The sequence below is a fragment of the Vipera berus genome (genome assembly GCF_964194415.1).
Source record: "Vipera berus genome assembly, chromosome: 5".
NCBI classification, from domain to species: domain Eukaryota; kingdom Metazoa; phylum Chordata; class Lepidosauria; order Squamata; family Viperidae; genus Vipera; species Vipera berus.
The window spans coordinates 58,791,290-58,809,510 of record NC_138207.1 but is presented as its reverse complement, the minus strand read 5'-3'; the positions used below and the strand labels follow the sequence as shown (position 1 = coordinate 58,809,510).

Here is an 18,221-nt window from a genome sequence, read left to right as displayed (position 1 = left end):
ACTTTGCTTCTCACAGGGTCCCCAAAGGTGATCACATCCCGGGACTGTGCAACCGTCGTAAGTACATGCCAGTTGCCAAGCTTCTGAATTTTGATCAGGTGACCACTGGGATGCTGCAGTAGTTGTAACTGTGAAAAATGGTCATAAGTCACTTTCTTCAGTGCCGTTGCAACTTCAAACAGTCGCTAAATAAATGGCTGTAAGTTGAGAAGTATCTGTACAGTTGGCCTGTGTTTAGGACAGTTGCAGTGCCTCAGGTTCATATAGCCTCCCTGGTTGCCTTCTGACAAGCAAAGTCAATGAGAGAAGCCAGATTCATTTAACAACTGGATTCGCTTTACAACTGCGGCAAACAGGTTGCAAACTGGGGCGCAACTCACTTAACTGTCTTGCTTAACTTTTGGGTTCAGTTATGGTTGTAAGTCAAGGACTAGCTGTATTGCACTATTTTAAAAAAAATTTAATCACAATGTTCCAATTATAGCCTGATGGGATTATATATCTAGGTTCAAGTACAGGTAATCCTTGACTTCACGACCACAATTGATCCCAAAATTTCTGCTGCTAAATGAAATATTTGTTAAGTGAATTTTGCCCCATTTTACGACTTTTCTTTGCACAGTTGTTTAAGTGAATCATTGCAGTTGTTAGACTAGTGACATGGTTGTTAATGGAATCTTGTTACCCCATTGAGTTAGAAGGTCACAGAAGGTGATCATGTGACACTGCAACCATCCTAAATATGATTCAGTTGCCAAGCTTCTGAATTTTGATCGCATAACCATGGAGATGCTGCAATGGTTGTAAGTGCAGAAAACTGTCATAAGTCACTTTTTTCAATGCTGTTGTAACTTTGAGGTTGGTCATGCTGATTGGATATTCCAGAGAATGCAGTTGTTATCAACTTCTCATCAGTCAGTCATACCCTTTTTATCTGAGATTCGAACCTGGGCTGATTATATATTAGGCAGTTGCTATAACTTCCTGAGCCACAGGTTCTCTATTAGCTACTGTATTAGTTCTTTCTCTATGACTGACTGATGAGAACATAAGAAGTTCGAAACGATCATTTCAGCCTCCCTAAAAATTCTTTATTAGCAATTTGAATAATTTACACAAATAATGAGCTGTCATAAGTTGTGACTATATCCTGTGGATAGCCTTGAGTTAGTCCAAACAGGAAAGAAAGAGTTAATTAGCAAGGCATATTCAAATGACTTGACAAATATTTAACACATATATCTCCCTTGCTTCCTAGCTAATAAAGAACCTGTGGCTCAGGAAGTTAAAGCAACTGCCTAATATATAATCAGCCCAGGTTCAAATCTCAGATTAAAAAGGGTATGACTGACTGATGAGAACATAAGAAGTTCGAAATGATCATTTCAGCCTCCCTAAAAAATTCTTTATTAGCAATTTGAATAATTTATACACACACACACACACATATATATATATGTGTGTGTGTGTATGTATGTATGTACGTATGTATATGTATATGTATATGTATATGTATATGTATATATGTATATATACTGCTCAAAAAATAAAGGGAACACTTAAACAACACAATGTACTGTATTTAATAGAGGGAACAGAAGATAAGACATCCTACTATTAAATACAGTACATTGTGTTGTTTAAGTGTTCCCTTTATTTTTTTGAGCAGTATATATATATATACACATACACATACATATGTGTATCTATATGTATGTGTGTATAATGTGAGTTTTCCCTACTGTAGTACTGTTGTACTACAGGTAGTACACTTGTACTATCTGTATTACACTAAGCCAAAATAAGCGACATTATGATTCTGTTTACAGAACACATTGAGACAGAAAATGGCCAACCTCATTTCATCTACAACGTTGGATGAATCTATATTAGTTCAATGTGCTCTGCAAACTCAGAAAGCTGAAGTAAATTACATTTAAAGCTACTAAAGGTATGTTGCAGAAACTATATGAGCCCTAGATGGCATCAAAAGGAGATGGAAAATCACTCTTGGTTGACACTTAGTGGTTGTTTTTTACAGCTCATTTTACAGATTTTTACAGCCCATTATTTTTTCTTTGTTTGTATAAAAGAAAAAGAAAAAATAAACGAAAAAGGAAAAATATGTGTGTATATATATATCAGTGTGTCCTTTCTAGTATAAAGTATGTGCTTTAAAGGAATTGCTTACAAGACGTCTGCACTCAGATGGGGGGAAAAACACTGAACAGAGAGCCTTTGAAGTTTGAAATATTGGGAATGTAGTCACTATGATGACACCGTGAAATACCTGCAAAAATTAAAGGTAATCACTATAGTTGGCTTTATAACCTTATTGGCATGTTGTTTTAAAACTTCTAATTGCTGATTAGTGTCAAAAATCCAATTTTAAAATTACAAGTTTAAATATAAATAAAATCTCACCATTGCTAAAGAAGCAGTTTTTTTAAAAAAAATATATCAAACTACTTTATACATCCCAAGCAGGGCAAAGGGTTTAGTTTAATGTGGGATTTAGCTGAATTCATCCAGGAGGTACTTATCAGCAAAGGTATATGGCAATAGCAATAGCATTTAGGCTTATATACCACCCCATAGTGCTTTACAGCAAGGGTCCCCAAGCCCTGGTCCATGGATGGGGACCGGTCTGCGGCATGCCAGAAACCGGTCCACACAAACAAGTGAAGCCCCATCCACAGGATGCAGGCAGCACATGAAACCATACCCTTCCAGTCCCTGGTGCCCAAAAGGTTGAGGGCCGCTACTTTACAATGTCAGCATATTGTCCCCAACAATCAGGATCCTCATTTTACCAACCATGGAAGGATGGAAGGTTGAGTCAACCTTGAGCCCCCTCAGCATCGAACTCCAGGCTGTTTGCAGAGTTTGCCTGCAATGCTTCTTTTGAACCACTGTGCCACCAGGGCTCCTCCATGGTGGTTACAGGAATGAGGAGAGAAGCACAAGTCCAGATCCACAGATCTTCATAGTGTAATATTGGACAGTTCCCACTTGTTTCACAGCTCAGCAGAAGACTTCCCATCCTGTAATCAAGGAACAGCTATTTTGAAGCCATTGGTGGGAGCAGGAATAACAATGCTCCAGAAAGGACAGGGAGGACTTTCCCATCCTGTAGCTCAGTACTATTAATAAGAGCTTTGCTAGGCTGTGGCTCTCAGTAGATAATATGAAGGTGAGGAAGAATGCCATATGCTGTTCGTTTAAGCCCTGCTATAAGTCAAGGGTTTTTTTTCCCTTCCATTAATCCCATCCCTTTGCCTATCCATCCATGAAAGTCATACTTCCTTTTTTTTCCTATGAAGGCAGTGAGGAAAGTATTTGCATCTTTATTTGCAGATCAGGCTAAGATTAATTCTAGCCCTGGGACAGCCAGTCTTGTAATATTTTTTTTCAGAGTCACTCCCAGCATGGCACTGAAAGGACAACTTTAGCTGTCAACCCAGAAATAGTTGTCTGATAAACAGGTTGTTTCAACCAGCTATACAGTAAATCTGGTTTAAAGTGTATATTCCTAATATCTTAAAGGCATCTTCTACAATTTCTTCCAATGTCCTCTGCGCTAAGGCATCATTCAGATCTGTATGCATTGTGATTGGATTTTTCAAGATATGCCTTCTGTATTTTTATGAATTCTTTTAGAATTCCTCATTTGTCATGGCCACATACAACTTTGAAAAAGTAACAATAGGACTGAAAAAAATAACAAATCAAGAATGTGGTATGATAGGAGGTGCATTATCTGGAGACTTGACATCAGAAACTCAGAAAAACATCATTACTGCATTTTATTAACTGTTCTCACTATATAAAATTGTCTTCTAAATCAACTGGCCAGCTCGTCTTGTAGAGGCAAATGGATTCCATTTTCATTTTTCAGTTGTGCGTGTGTTTTACTGTTGCTAGGACAACCTTGATTTCTAGCTGTGATACAAGTGGCCTTTATAATTAAATACAGATTACCCTGCATTATTGGCCTTAATCAGCTGGAATATCAAACCATGTAAAAAAGGAAGCCTTCTTAGGCCAGAGGAAATAAAGGCAAAAAGACTTTTGCAGTGAAATTAGGAACAGAACAATTATTCAGCTTTTCTTCAACTAGGGCAGACATGTCAAACACAAGGCCCGGGGGCCGGATCCGGCCCGCAAAGTGGTTTCATGTGGCCCGCGAAGCCATCCTGGAAACAGTGAGGGAACGGCCCCCGCCCTTCTGCCAGAGACCCTCAGATCTGTCCCACTCCTGCCCAGGCCCCCATAGGCACCCTTGATGCGAACCATGTAGAGCTGGCCACGCCCACCCAGTAGGCCATACGCACTCTAGCCATGCCCACCCAGTAGGCCACGCCCACCCTGGCCATACCCACCCGGCCCCTTGAGGGCAACCGCAATGCTGATGCGGCCCTCAATGAAATTGAGTTTGACACCCCTGAACTAGGGTTATTTTGGTGGAAATGCTAGACGTTTTATTCCGACACATCTGGAGGGAAAGGCTGTGCTAATTCTTACTACCTGAGAAGTGTCAGTTCAGTGGATGTCAAATGTAGTCTTAATTGATGGGTCGGTTCAATTAACAAGCTACTTTTTTAGTTCTGGCCTCTCTCGTTAGCAATATGGTTGTTAAATGAATCTGGCTTCCCCATCTGACTTTGCTTCTCAGAAGGTGAATCGCAGTGACCTTGGGTCACTGCAGCCGTCATAAATATGAACCAGTTTCCAAGCATTTGAATTTTGATTATGTGACCATGGGGATTCTGCAATGGTTGTCAGTGTGAAAAATGGACATAAGTCTCTGTTTTCAGTGCTGTTGTAACTTTGAACGGTCACTAAATAAACAGTTGTAAGTCGAGGTCTATCTGTACGGCAGACATGTCAAACACAAGGCCCGGGGGCCGGATCCGGCCCGCGAAGTGGTTTCATGTGGCCCGCGAAGCTATCCTGGAAACAGTGAGGGAACGGCCCCCACTGCCTTGGCCCTGGCCCAGAGACCCTCCTTCTGCCAGAGACCCTCAGATCTGTCCCCACTCCTGCCCGGGCCCCCATAGGCACCCTTGATGCCAACGATGTATAGCTGGCCACGCCCACCCAGTAGGCCATACGCACTCTAGCCATGCCTACCCAGTAGGCCACGCCCACCCTGGCCACACCCACCCAGCCCCCTGAGGGCAACCGCAATGCTGATGCGGCCCTCAATGAAATTGAGTTTGACACCCCTGCTGTACGACACTATAATGTAGATCAGTATTTTCCTCAGTGCTGGCTGGGCAATTCTGGGAGTTGAAATCCACACCTCTTAAAGTTGCCAATTTTGAAAAATACTGCTGTGGATAGTTTAATTCTGGTTTAGTTATCCTTTGAACCCAGGCATTATGGATGTAAATTTTACTTTCTGGCTTAGCCCATACTGTAGATTCCCAGCCAATTTTTGCTTTCTACTTGAGTGTGATGGGTGAATGCAGTTGATCAGTTGGCCAATTTTGAGACAGAAGGACTACTACACAAGAACAACTCTAAGCTGGAATAAGGTAATGAAGCATAACTTTCTTATTGCTTATTGCTTACTGTATTCATCAGTTCGAAAGCACGTAAAAATGCAAGTAGAAAAATTGGGACCACTACGGTGGGAAGGTAACAGCGTTCCGTGCGCCTTTGGTGTCTAGTCATGCCGGCCACATGACCACAGAGATGTCCTCGGACAAGCGCCGGCTCTTCGGCTTTGAAACAGAGATGAGCACCGGCCCCTAGAGTCGGAAACGACTAGCATGCATGTGCGGGGGAACCTTTACCTTTACCTATTCATCTACGTATTTTTTTCTGCCACTATGGAGAACTTTTAATTTGTGATAGTTTACCTTTCTGCAAAACTTAACAGCACCTCCTTCTTTTGTCTTCTAAGATATAATCCTGAGGAGAAAAGGCTTGATTTTGATGGAGTTAAGTCAAAGGTCTCTTTTCTGAGACTGGGAATCAGCCTTTCCCATTATATATAACAAATTACCTTGGTGAGTGTGTGTGCCCCTGTGTGTCTAAATTTATGTTTCCAAATTTAGAGAGGTACAGATGTTTCTTTTTTCACTATTCCCAAGGTTAGAGGTGATAATCCCTTGCAAATTGCACTTTTGTCAATGTAAACAGGCGCTGCTCCAAGTACTTTCTATTCTTTTGTGAACATGGGATGGATCACAACTGCATTTTTTTTTCTCACTGTTCCCCATTTACACAGGTATTGATTTACAGTCCTTTTGGCGAAGCCGAATGAACTTAGGCAGAAGTTGCAAAAGAAAGACCTGCCAGTGGCTTCTTGTCAATAAACAGAGAGCAGGGCAAAGAATACAAAGCAGCATACAGCCATCACCGTGGTGGGTGATATGTTTTTTAAATATAGATAAGGGAGTGCCGATGTCTAAAGGCAATATGGTTCGAAGTATTTAAAATATTGTTTTGCTGCAATCTCTTGGGGGTGGTGGTTCTTGCACTTTAAGAGGTAGTGAATGAGACTGGAGCAAAATACTCACAAGGCAGCAGTTGGAGGAATTGCTGGATTGGAGGAACTGTCTGGAGGTGGTGGTCTTCCAACAAAATAAAATGAAGGAAAGGAGGGAAAGTGAACAGTGAGTGATGATGCTCAGTAACTTTTGAATGCTCAGTTGGCCCACTTAAAGGAGAAAGTGGAGAATCTTAAATCTCTTCCTTTGTCCCGTTACTTATTAAATAACTTGTTAATATGTGATTGTGGCAGAGTGGAATGGGGTGATTTGAGCTCCTGTGGGGATCCAAAGGCTTCTTTCAACAATATTGCTGCACCCTCTCTACAGGCACTGGGGCTTTCCACTCACTTGACTTTCAGACTCAGGAAAGAGAAAACATTTGCTGAAAACGAAGGTAAAGTTGAGACTGCCCTTCCCATTGTAAGAGTCAGACTGAAGGAGAGAAAGACACATTATGACTGGGGTCTAAGCATTTGCTTTTCCATGCCTTCGTTTTTCTCTGCCCTAGAGGAACTGCAAGGTCTGGATTAAAAAAAAAGAAGGCATGATGGTAGCCATGATGATGCGATTGAACTCCACTTGTTTTATTACTATTTTTTATGAAAATTTTATGCTGCCCATTTTGCCGCTAAAGCATTTTTTATATGCATCACAGTCATCGCTTTGATTGCACTGCTGTTTTAACAACAGTGTGGACCTCTCTGTTCTGCTCATTACCTGGAAGCTAGGCGAGGCAGCAGTTTTCTTTTGTGGTGCCTGGACGTCTTGAACTAGAATTTCCCCACATTCACTACACCATGTACCAGTAGCCCTGAACTACCTAACAGTTCACTTAGTGACCATTCAAAATTACAACGGCATTGAAAAAAGTGACTTAGGACCGTTTTTCACACTTATGACCATTGCAGCATCCCCATGATTTACATTTGGATGCTTGACTGACACGCATTTATGATGGCTGCAGTGTCCTGCAATCCCCTTTTGTGACCTTCTGGCATTCAGTGTCAATAGGGAAGCTAGATATACTTAACAACCGTGTTACTAATTTAACTTCAGTGATTCACTTAACATCTGTGACAAGGAAAGTTGTAAAATGGGGCAAAACTCACTTAACAAATTTCTCACCTAGCAACATAAATTTTGGGCTCAATTGTGGTCGTAAGTTGAGGATTACCTGTATTATGTTCCTTGATCCTTGTTTTGACTCTTGTCCTTTTGTCTGTTGGCTAACAAGGTCCCTTTGGGGTATTTTATGGAGTCTGTGCTGTGATTTTAGAAATTCTTATCTCACTTCCCCAGACTTCTTCCAGCATTATCTTAGCTTTCATCTTGCACATCGGTTTTGGATAAGTAAAGATCAGCAGTGTTCTTGATCTAGTTGGTAAATTTAATCTAATTAGATTTTGTCTTAATCTGGAAATGTCTTCTAAATCATGGGGAGATAGTATGAATCAGAGAGAGATATAAGGAGAAAAAGATAAGAACATAATAAGAGCTAATATTAGGTAATACCACACTCGGTTCTAGTTTAAAATCTTACTTTCAGTCGTGGCAAATTGAATACCTTTGAAAGATCCACAAGCAAATCTGGAGGAGACTTTTGTTGTTCCCTAGAAACTTTTGTAACAGTGTCTCTTACCCTAGAGTCAGAATTCATCTTCTACCTTTGGTACTTTTATCCTTCGTGAAATCTATGTAGGTACTTTTTAAAACTATAGTATCTGGAGTGCTATAACTTATGACCGCAATCAAATTTCATTTTTTATACATCTGTACTCTTAAGAGCAATTACTGAGGACAGATACGTTCATTTGAATAAGTACAAAAACATATATGTTGGTTTTTAAAACAGCAGAGGTATAAAAACGAAAGTAACTGCTTCTCGATAGTTTAATTTAAATATTCTGATTGTTTATGCTGTACAAATGAGAAAATGAATGCAAACGCATTCAATATGTACAGATATTTTCCTTAAGGAAAAAAAAACATTCAAAACAGCTGTGCAAACCTTTTAGGGCTTGTGCTACTTGATATCTAAGTTAGGTCAGCCCAATAATATATTTTGGGTGCAGTTAAAACATGATAAGTAGGCCACAACAATTCCAGTCTTGCTCCTTCTTTCTTGACTCTTGTTCTTGGGCAAAACAAAGTTAGGTTCCAGAAGGTTTCAGAAACATAACCAACTTCACCTTTAACAACAATTTTAAGTCATAACGCATTAGTGCCAGTGAGATACCCTACGTACCTTTTCTACAGCAAATAATTGGAAGCAATAAACACCTTTGGGAGGGGGAAGGTGTTCAAAAAAAGTCAAGATGATGGTTGCTGTAGTGTGATCACAGCCCCATGACTTTCATATGTGTGTCAACATTGCATGCATGCATTCAAAGAGGTGTTGCTTTGAGTACACTGCCATAGACTCCATGTTGACTGTTGACTTAGTGGATACTGCTGAACTCCATCCTGATCCATCACAGTTTTACAGGTACAGACATCATATAGATAAGTTGAAGACTTAAAGGAGGTCAGTTTCAAATATTTGCTAAAGCTTTTTTTAGTTTTGGGATATTTTGCTTTAGTTACAACTGCATTTCTGAAACATTTGATGATGAAGACTGTGTATATTCATATAACATATTCAGTTCTGGTCAGGTCTAGTAAGATGCTCCAAACTTCACTGTGAATTAAACTGTATTAATCTGCCATAGTTTGTTTGTCCAGTCATGTCAGACTCTTAAGGGATAGTGCTCATCTTCTTTTCTTAGCTGAGGGAGCCAGCGTTGTCCAAAGACACTTTCATGGTCATATGGCCAGCATGACTCTATGCTGAGATGCACAGAACGCTGTTACTGGGAGCGTGAGGGGGCTGGCCAACAGAGTGGGATGGATGCAATTGGGGTCTGGACTTGGGGGGATGGAGGGGCAATGGCCTGAGAACCCCAGCTATGCCAGAGGCAGTGCTTGCCCTGAAGGAACTTGGACACTCATCCCCACGCTGGGTGGAGAGGTGCCTGGACCCAGGGGGCAGGTCATTCTCACAGCTGTCATACCCCCGTCAGAATCTGAATCTGCTGAGGAAAAGGTTCTGGAACTGGAGCTTATGGAGGTTGAGGGAGAGGCTTCAGAGGAATGTGAGGAAGAACAGACTGAGGCAGGCCAGGGCCTTTCAGGATTGGGACAGGATGAACATGAGAGACAGAGCTCAGGCGATGAGCAAGGGCCACCCTCTCCTGATCCTAGAGCACGGAGAGTGGAGAGAAGGAGGGAACAATGCAGGCAGGCTCAACTACTCGGGAGGAGAACGTCCCACCCCTTTCGGGTTCGGGACTGGGTGCTTGGCTCAGCCTGGAAACCCTCCGCTTGGGAGGCCCCAGGGCTGCCAGGAGGAACTTGGCGAGTCGAGGTGGAGCTTGAACCCAGGCTGCCAGCTTTACAGCTGGCAAGCTCAGCATCTTTAACTACTGAGCCATTGTGCCCTTTTCAAGGTCCTTAGAGTAATTCTGAATCCATGAAGATATAGACTTGAAATGGCATTCAAATGGGAATCAAGTGAAGGTTATCTGCTGCTCCCTTGTTCTGCTGCTGTGCTCTATAGAGCAGATTCGTACTGGAATTGGTCTTCTGATGAGGTAACCAAGGAGAGGGGAAGAGAGAATCGGAAGGATATTTCTGTGGGGAAGTAGAAGGAGCAGATCTGGTTTGCAGGTATTATATAGAAAGAGGAAAGGTGGGGGAGACACCTGCTGTCCAGACATTGTGGATGTGAGGAAAATAGTGTAGTTACACTTGGAGTGCCATGGGAGGTAATGATATGTTCCTTGTAAATTTCATTTTGTTTCAGAGTTGAATTCAGTTAAAGTTGATCTCTTTCTAAACACAGTTCATCTCTTGGGCCATTGCTTCCCCATCAATGAATCGCACAGTGGGAAGACTCTGGGCACCCTCTGCCCTTGCGAATGGAGAGGTAGCCACTTTTAGCTTGCAATTCTCATTATGTTTTCCTGTTAGTGTATCCCATGTCATCTTATAGGTCTCTTCTAAGGAGGTATGTGCCGAATTATCACCTGATCCACTTCTTGCCTAATTCAGATAATACCCTTTATGGAAGTCTAGCCCCACTGAATATAGCTCATTGAACGTATGCCCCCGCCCCCATCAGAAGGTAGTGTATCATTCACTTCAAAGAGCTTAGCAAGACAGCCCTCGCTTTGTTCCAAGGATTATCCTATTAATTCTGCTGAATAAGCATCTGGACCCCTGCCCTCAAAAGTCCTGCTCTGACATTCTTAAATATACCACTATAACAATTCATGTCATAAGGAACTTCTCCTACTGATATGCACCTTTAGCAGTCATGTGCTTTTTTTTGACATTGTAGTGCTGTATGACCACTCTTAAAACTTTTATTCCAATAGGACCATTGTTTATCATCAAAACAATGGCATTTTTTCCAGTTTGGAATATAATGTTTTATAATTTTAAAGTTGGACTGAAAATGAAAAATGTTCTTATTGTCATATTAGTTTTCATATGAATTTTACATAATATTAAAGAGGTTGCTTGTAAGTAAAAATAATGTTATATTAGGAATTCAGCTACAATAATTTTAAATGTATTATTGCTAGCATTTATTCTATAGTGCATAGGGCTTTTTTAAAAAAAATGAAAGACACCGCACAGGTTTTGAAAGGGTAATAGAATTTCATCTTATCAGTTGGAGCTGCAGTGCTATAAAATGATTGCAACCCAAAAGTTAATGCTTGTCATGAAAATACTTTCTTTAAAAAAAAAGACAACAGAAGATATTATAACTCAGATATCTTTGAGGTTGAATAAAAGAGGCATAGATATTCATACATTCTGTGTAGATAAAAACCAAGCAGCCTTTTAAAAATTGAAATTCCAAAGGTGCCTTTTATTTAAGAGAAGCTACTGTGAATTTATTTTGCAAATATAGCAGAAGAGTAGCAATGTGACATTTTTTTATAAGGATGCTAGCCTTAATTTTTCCTTTTACAAGAAAAAATAGAAGTCCATTTGGCCAGCAATAGACTTTGCTTGAATATTTGTGCTTTGTTTTTGTTGTCATATTTCTCTGTTCCTGTGAAGGCTTTCAGCCTGTCTAAATCATGAAGCTTCTCATCCCCCATTTTCCCCTCATTTTCATTTTAGGTCAAGAAATGGTGATGGGTCGACCATAGATAATAACCAGATATAAGCACAATATTCCAGCACTAAAGCTGAAGTTTACTAACATTGTCTCTAATGTTACAAAACCTGTGTAATCCCAATGCTTTGTAGACCTTAAAGCAGGAGGGTGAAAATGAAAATAAGGAAGAAGCCACATTTGTTGTTCTTCCTATTCCTCAATTAAACAACCCTTCTGTCATGAATCTGAAAGATTAAATTTACATGATGTAAGGGATGAATGGAATAAACACGAACAAGACAGTAGCCAAGTTGTTACTTTCTTGGAACTTGTAGTCAACATGTACCATTTTGTTTATAAGCAGAGATGGACATGGAAATCGTTGTGGGGAAAGGAAGCACCAGAAGAAGGCTAAACAGGTGATAAAAAGTTTTAAGAATCCATCATATTTGATGAAATGATTGCTAGGAGTCTGGAGCCAGCATATAGAATACATTAACTTTTAATTGGTTTGTTTTGATTGCAATACCACATATACATATTATGTATTTTCCTTTGTTCTTTTGTTCCTTATTGTTTGTAGAACAATGTCATTCCTCTAAGAGAACACACCTCTGCTGCACTCACTTCAGTCTGCTTCCTTGAGTCTCCAGGTCAAATGAACTCCAATAACAGATCTAGGCTACGTGCGAGAAGTCTGGAAGTCTGTTCAGATTTGATCCTAACAACAGCATTTGAGACCGTCTTCACCAACAGCATTTGAGGATACCTAGCATCCTTGGAATTAATTGGGTCATTTAATCCCTTCTTAGTGTTCTCATACCTTACTAGGCCTCACCACTTTGATTTAGTTAAGTGTATTGTGGGACTGTGGCTTTAGTGCAGAAAAGCTGATTAAAGAGAAAGAAGCAAATCTATTAGATTCAGGACATGTTCTTGTGTTAAAAATGTCTTGTTGTCATGCTGTTCTTTTCTTTCTGTCTCACATACTTGATCTCTGCACTCTTCATTATTGCTACTAAATATCAGAATGTTAATAAATGAAGTAAAGTATATAAGCCGAAGCATATAATAAATAAATAGGAATGCTAGCAAATTATATGATTGGTTTCTAAATAAAAATTATTTGCAGCCCAAAATATCTTGTGATCAATTACAATTCATAAAGATATTTTCTTTGAAAGGGATTCCTTGTGACTTGGTTTGATACGCGTACTGGAATCCAACCTTGTAGGAAAGACCTGGGGCTATACAGTGATAAGCAATGACATTTTGCTCAGACTTTGAGATTGTTTTTCAGGACTATATCAGATATTGCAATTCTAGATCTCAAAGATTAACAGAAACAAGCATTCTAGCAATTTTCTCCAATCAGAATTTGTATCCTTCAACTTTGTCACCCTTGACCAGGAGTAGCTGATTCAGGAATTCTGGGAGTAGAAGTCCATGAGTCATAAAAGAGCCAAGGTTGCCTAGCCCTGCCCTAGACAGCTCTATGAACATTTAGGCTTATTTCCAGGTTTGCTGAGACAGTTGTACATATTCTCTAAGCATCATATAACTGTTAAAGCCTTACAGGTATTTGTGAGAAACTAGAAAGGCAAAAGATATCAATAATCCCAAAGACTTAGAATTATGTTTGAAAGAACAACATTGTCCTGAAACTTGTTTATAATTCTTAATTGATGGGATGAAGGTACAGGATATAGGCTATAGGCTGCCTTTTGATTAGAGATCCTAGTTTGCATAGAATATTGTGATGATTACGTGAGGTAAAATTGGGCTTCAGTTATACTAATGACATATTGCCCCCCCAAATATGTCAAAATTGATTGTGCCTTTACTATGAACAAGGTATGGTGAAATATAACATGGACATGACAAAGGTTCTTAACGTAATCTATTCTTTCTTTATCAAATTAAAATGATATGTGAACACTTGGATTGATTAAAATTACAATGTGTAGTAAGAGTCAAAGTATCTTGCCTTGTCTGGTCATGACCAGGCCATGCGAAAGATTAAAACTTGGAAAGTAAGAGGAATACACCCCTTTGAGCCAGCTCCATTTGAGTTCGGGATTGAGGTCATCATTTTATACTGATTCTTTTCATTTCTCTGGGCTGGTTCCAATCAATGTTGGTTGGTGGGGAAAGATCATCCCCTAGGCCCCTTCTTTGTGTGGTTCTATTCTCTTTTCCATCCTTTTCAACATCTACATGAAACTGCTGGGTGAGGTTATCTACTGGTTTGGGGATTTGGTATCATCATGCTTTTAAATTCAGTCTGGGCAAGTGAGGTTTGTCAGGGTTCTGTGTGTAGAGACTGTGCACGTTTGAATGGGGAGGAACTGTCTTTAACTCATCCTATTAAGACCAAGCTGCGTGTGTTTGGACTACACAGATCTGAGGTTTTTCCAACTTTGGCCTTAGATAGATTCTACTTCCCTATTCAAGAATGGCATGCAGTTTGGGGATCTCCTTGGACTCACAGTTCCTTCTTTATGAACAGCTGGCAGGTGTGGTGAGGAAGGTTTTTGCCCAACTTCATCTGGTGCACCAGTTGTACCTTTTTTCCTAGACTGAGGGGGCTTTCAGTCACTCATGTCCTAGTTAATCAAATCAAATCATGATTTGATTCTACATGGAGCTATCCTCGAAGACCACCTGAAATCTTCATTACCTACGGCAACACCTGCGGCCGGCGTCAACTTCCCTCCGTCCAGTGCGCTCCCACAGAGAGGGCCTCCTCAGGGTGCCTCCGATCAAAGAATGTCGATTGGTGGCCCCTAGGGGGGGGCGTTCTCTGTGGGCGCGCCAGACCTGTGGAACCGCTTGCCGGTTGAGCTCCAGATGGCCCCCGACCTTCGCTCCTTCCGGCGCAATCTAAAAACTTATTTATTTGAGCAATCTGACCTGGTTTGATGGGTTAGGGTTGGGGTTTTAATATGTTTTTAATTACTGTTTTAAACTTGGGCATAATATTTAATTGTTTTTTAACTTTTGTATTCTGTTTTTATATTTATTGCCCTGTACACCGCCCTGAGTCCTTCGGGAGAAGGGCGGTATAAAAATATAATAAATATAAATATAATATAGGTCCAGAATGCAGCTGTGGGGACAGTGATGGGCATGCCTCAGTATGCCCTGTAATGGCTCTGCTTTGCAAGCTGCACTGGTTGCCAGTTTTCCTCCAGACCTGCTAGTCACTACATGTAAAGCCCTATGGCATAATAGGGCCTGATTACTTGTGTATCTGCCTTGTTGATGCAATCTGGTAGGGTTGGTGTGCTTCAGGTTTCATTGATTATATAGTGCTTTCTGTCAGGACACCAGAAGTAGGTCTTCTCTGTTGCAATACCTGCGTCATTGATTTATGTCCCCCCCTGAATGCTTTGATTGTTCTTTGTTTTTAATTGTTTTCAACAATTGTAAAATGCTAAGTCATTGGGAGTCAGGCAGCATATACATTTAATTAATTACTATTATGATTAATAATAATGAAAGAAAAATAGTATCCGTGTTTGCGAAACATGGAGAAAGGGGAAGGATAAAATGGATCTGAATATGAAGGGCAAAAATGTATGTCAGGAAGAATGAATTTGAGAAATAGAGGGTGTCATCAGAGGCGCGCAGAAATTTGTAGTTTGCTGATATTATTTGTTATGCTGCAGTGAACCATACTAACACAAAAACCAGGGGTGAAATTTGAGCATAATTATGCTAAACCCTGAATGAATTGAGAATGCAAGTAAGTACCTGCTTAGAAAGTGGTCAGCATATTTCAGATATGTTGTCTAAACATGAATAACTCATGAATAAAGTAGATACCTTGAATTTTATAGATTTTTGTAGGACTAGGGAATTGAAGATTGGTTTCTGAATATGATAGGAATAGTATATAATGGAAGTTAAGATGAGAAAATAAATGGAATTAATCAGGGATTAAGATAAGGAAGTACAGCATTGCCTTGGGTGTTCAGCATAAATAATATTTATATAACATTAGAAGTCTGTTGATGGGAACATGAGTATTTTGTATGGAAATGATTCTTCTGAATAACCTGAAATTTTAAAGTAATGTAGTCCTTGATGTGATTTTAAAATGCCCTGTAAACCGCCCTGAGTCCTTCGGGAAAGGGCGGTATATAAATCTAATAAAATCTAAAATCTAAATGATAATAATTTCATCAGTTCTCAGATCTATTAATTTGTATTTGCCTTACTGCATTAAAGTTGTAGCTCATCTTGTTTATTTTCCATATTCTGACTCTTAAGATAAAAATTTGAAAGTCATAAATGCATATAGATAAATACACAATTTCAATTTATCTTGCTCAAATACATTTATCCCAGTCTTTGTTGGGTGCTATCCATTGTGTGCCAACAGTACATCTTGCCAACAACTCAGACCATGTTCTCAGAAATAAAATCTTAACTACCAACAGAAATGATGTGTCATTCATTTGCAGTATTTCTCTCTTTTCCCTCTTTCATAGACATAAGTAAGAAGAGAATGCTGCTGGTGTTCCTAGATTGTTCAGGTTCCTTCCAAGAACTTCAAAGCCCAAGGTGAAACAGTTGCAGCAGCTCTTGGTGATATTACCTGTCTCCAGGTGAATGACCAGCAAGAGATAGCTGTCAGTAGTCATGATGAATCTTGATAATTTCTCTGTCATATTCCTGGACTCTAGCTAGTTCTGGGAGTTTTTATTTTTTCATGAACCAGTACATTTGGCCAACAAGTTTTTATTTCTTCTTCCTCCCTTGTTGAATTAGCCAGATATACCACACCACTTTTCCCTTTTAGCTTCCTATTACCTTCCTATTAGCTCTTTGAATTTATTCCCTGAAAAAACCTGTCTGCCTTATATTCTTTCTACAACCTGTACTACACAGCCTCCTCTTACATGGCAGGCAGCAATCACTCAATCACATAATAATGGGGAATCAGCAACTTCAGGGCCCTCTTTACAATCAACAGCTAGCCTTTGTACGTCACAGATCTGAGCAGTCAGTTGCTCAGAATATATAGCCTTTTTCTGTTTAGTCTCCTCTCTGTTGTTGAACTCCACTGACAAATTCCTGCTACCTTCCGTGTTCACTATTAATTCTCTTTGAAATAAATCATACAGGTGAAACTCTTGACCTTACTGACTAGCATCTCTAATTATGAGGATGTGCTGTAAGATTGTAACTATAAATATTAGAGCATACAAAGGATAATATAAAATCAATCTTCATGGTACGATATATTTCTAATACTGTTTGTATATGGCAGGGATATTTCATGTTTTTTTTAAATGGAAGAATCTGAAAATTACAAATTACTTCCACATATACACTCATGTTTTTATCTCCTTTAATCATAAAAGTATAACCAGAATCAATTAAGACAGAATTGCCTTTATCATGTTAACTGGACCCAATAGGTGCTGAAGTCCTATCATCCAGAAATATTATGGTCTCTGATTGTGCTGAAGACCCTCATAAACATGCAAGGGTGCATGTTCTATTATAAATGTTCCTTCTTCTGTATTTTAGCAGATAAGACCCCAAATATATAAGTATGAACTTTCAGATTCAAATTCTGTTATGTTATCCATAAGCATGTTATCCATAATATAGAACTGTAATGTATAGTGACATATAGTGGAGAGGAGATGAAGAAAAGGCAAGATAGTGAGTGAGGTGTCACAATAGAAGCTCCTGTTCTATCTGTATGTGGTGTTGCCACATGAACAAAAACAACTGATCTTGCATTGAAATGCTGCCTCTTGCCTTTTTTGACCTATCTCCCACTTCCCAGGCATCGCTGATAATCGAGTTTCTACAACAGACTACAGGTAGTGAAGTTAGTTTATTTGTGACACAGTAAAGTCAATTAAAATTTACTAATAAGGTACAATGTTTTGCTCATTAATTTTAATGAATGCCTGGACCATTATTATAGAGGGTTTTGTATTATTATAGACCTAGATTGTATTTTTAATCCCCATTTTCTTTTAATATTTAGTCTATTTAGATTTTTGATTTTTATGTAATTTTTATTTTTATTTCTGTATTTTGTATTTTTTTGTTTTTTAATTTTTTTGCATTGCATCTTTTTTACTCTGATCTTTGGCCATAATAAATGGATGGATTGACTGATTCAGCGATCATAAAGTCAGCCTAGGCATGGAGAACAAATATCCATGATTCAGGAAACTTCACAGAATCATCTTGAGTCAGCTATTATCTTTCATTCTTACCTCACATTAGCTGTGAAATTAAAGGGAAGTATAAGAAAAAAATGGTATATCAGCTCAAGTTCCTTAGAAGACATGTAGTATGTTAACAGAATAAATATTCTTTCCATGGATTATAGCATGTTGACTACTGGGAAAGCAGGCCTAGATAGGCATACTATTGGACTGAAAAAACATTAGGGATTTCTGTTGAATCTGTAGAATTTAATTGTAATTTATTGTGGAAGGCCTGCCTTGTCTTTGAAATGCATAAAACTATTACAATACAATGACATTTACAATGTAATTACACTAAAACCATTTAATGTTATATAAGTATATATG

At 39.3% G+C, this 18,221-nt stretch overlaps 1 long non-coding RNA gene across 5 annotated transcripts; it reads left to right on the top strand.

Annotated features, from left to right (window-relative positions):
* The first annotated feature begins 1,826 nt into the window (after nt 1-1,826).
* Nucleotides 1,827-16,077, top strand: LOC308668955. 5 transcript variants are annotated; one of them, XR_014026631.1, is made up of 6 exons: nt 1,827-1,951; nt 5,414-5,540; nt 6,239-6,374; nt 10,384-10,467; nt 12,017-12,071; nt 12,236-16,077. It is a non-coding gene; the product is annotated as an uncharacterized lncRNA (long non-coding RNA). The 5 variants fall into 5 exon arrangements; XR_014026632.1 differs by having other exon boundaries at nt 12,014-12,071; XR_014026633.1 differs by having other exon boundaries at nt 10,345-10,467.
* The last annotated feature ends 2,144 nt before the right edge of the window (nt 16,078-18,221 follow it).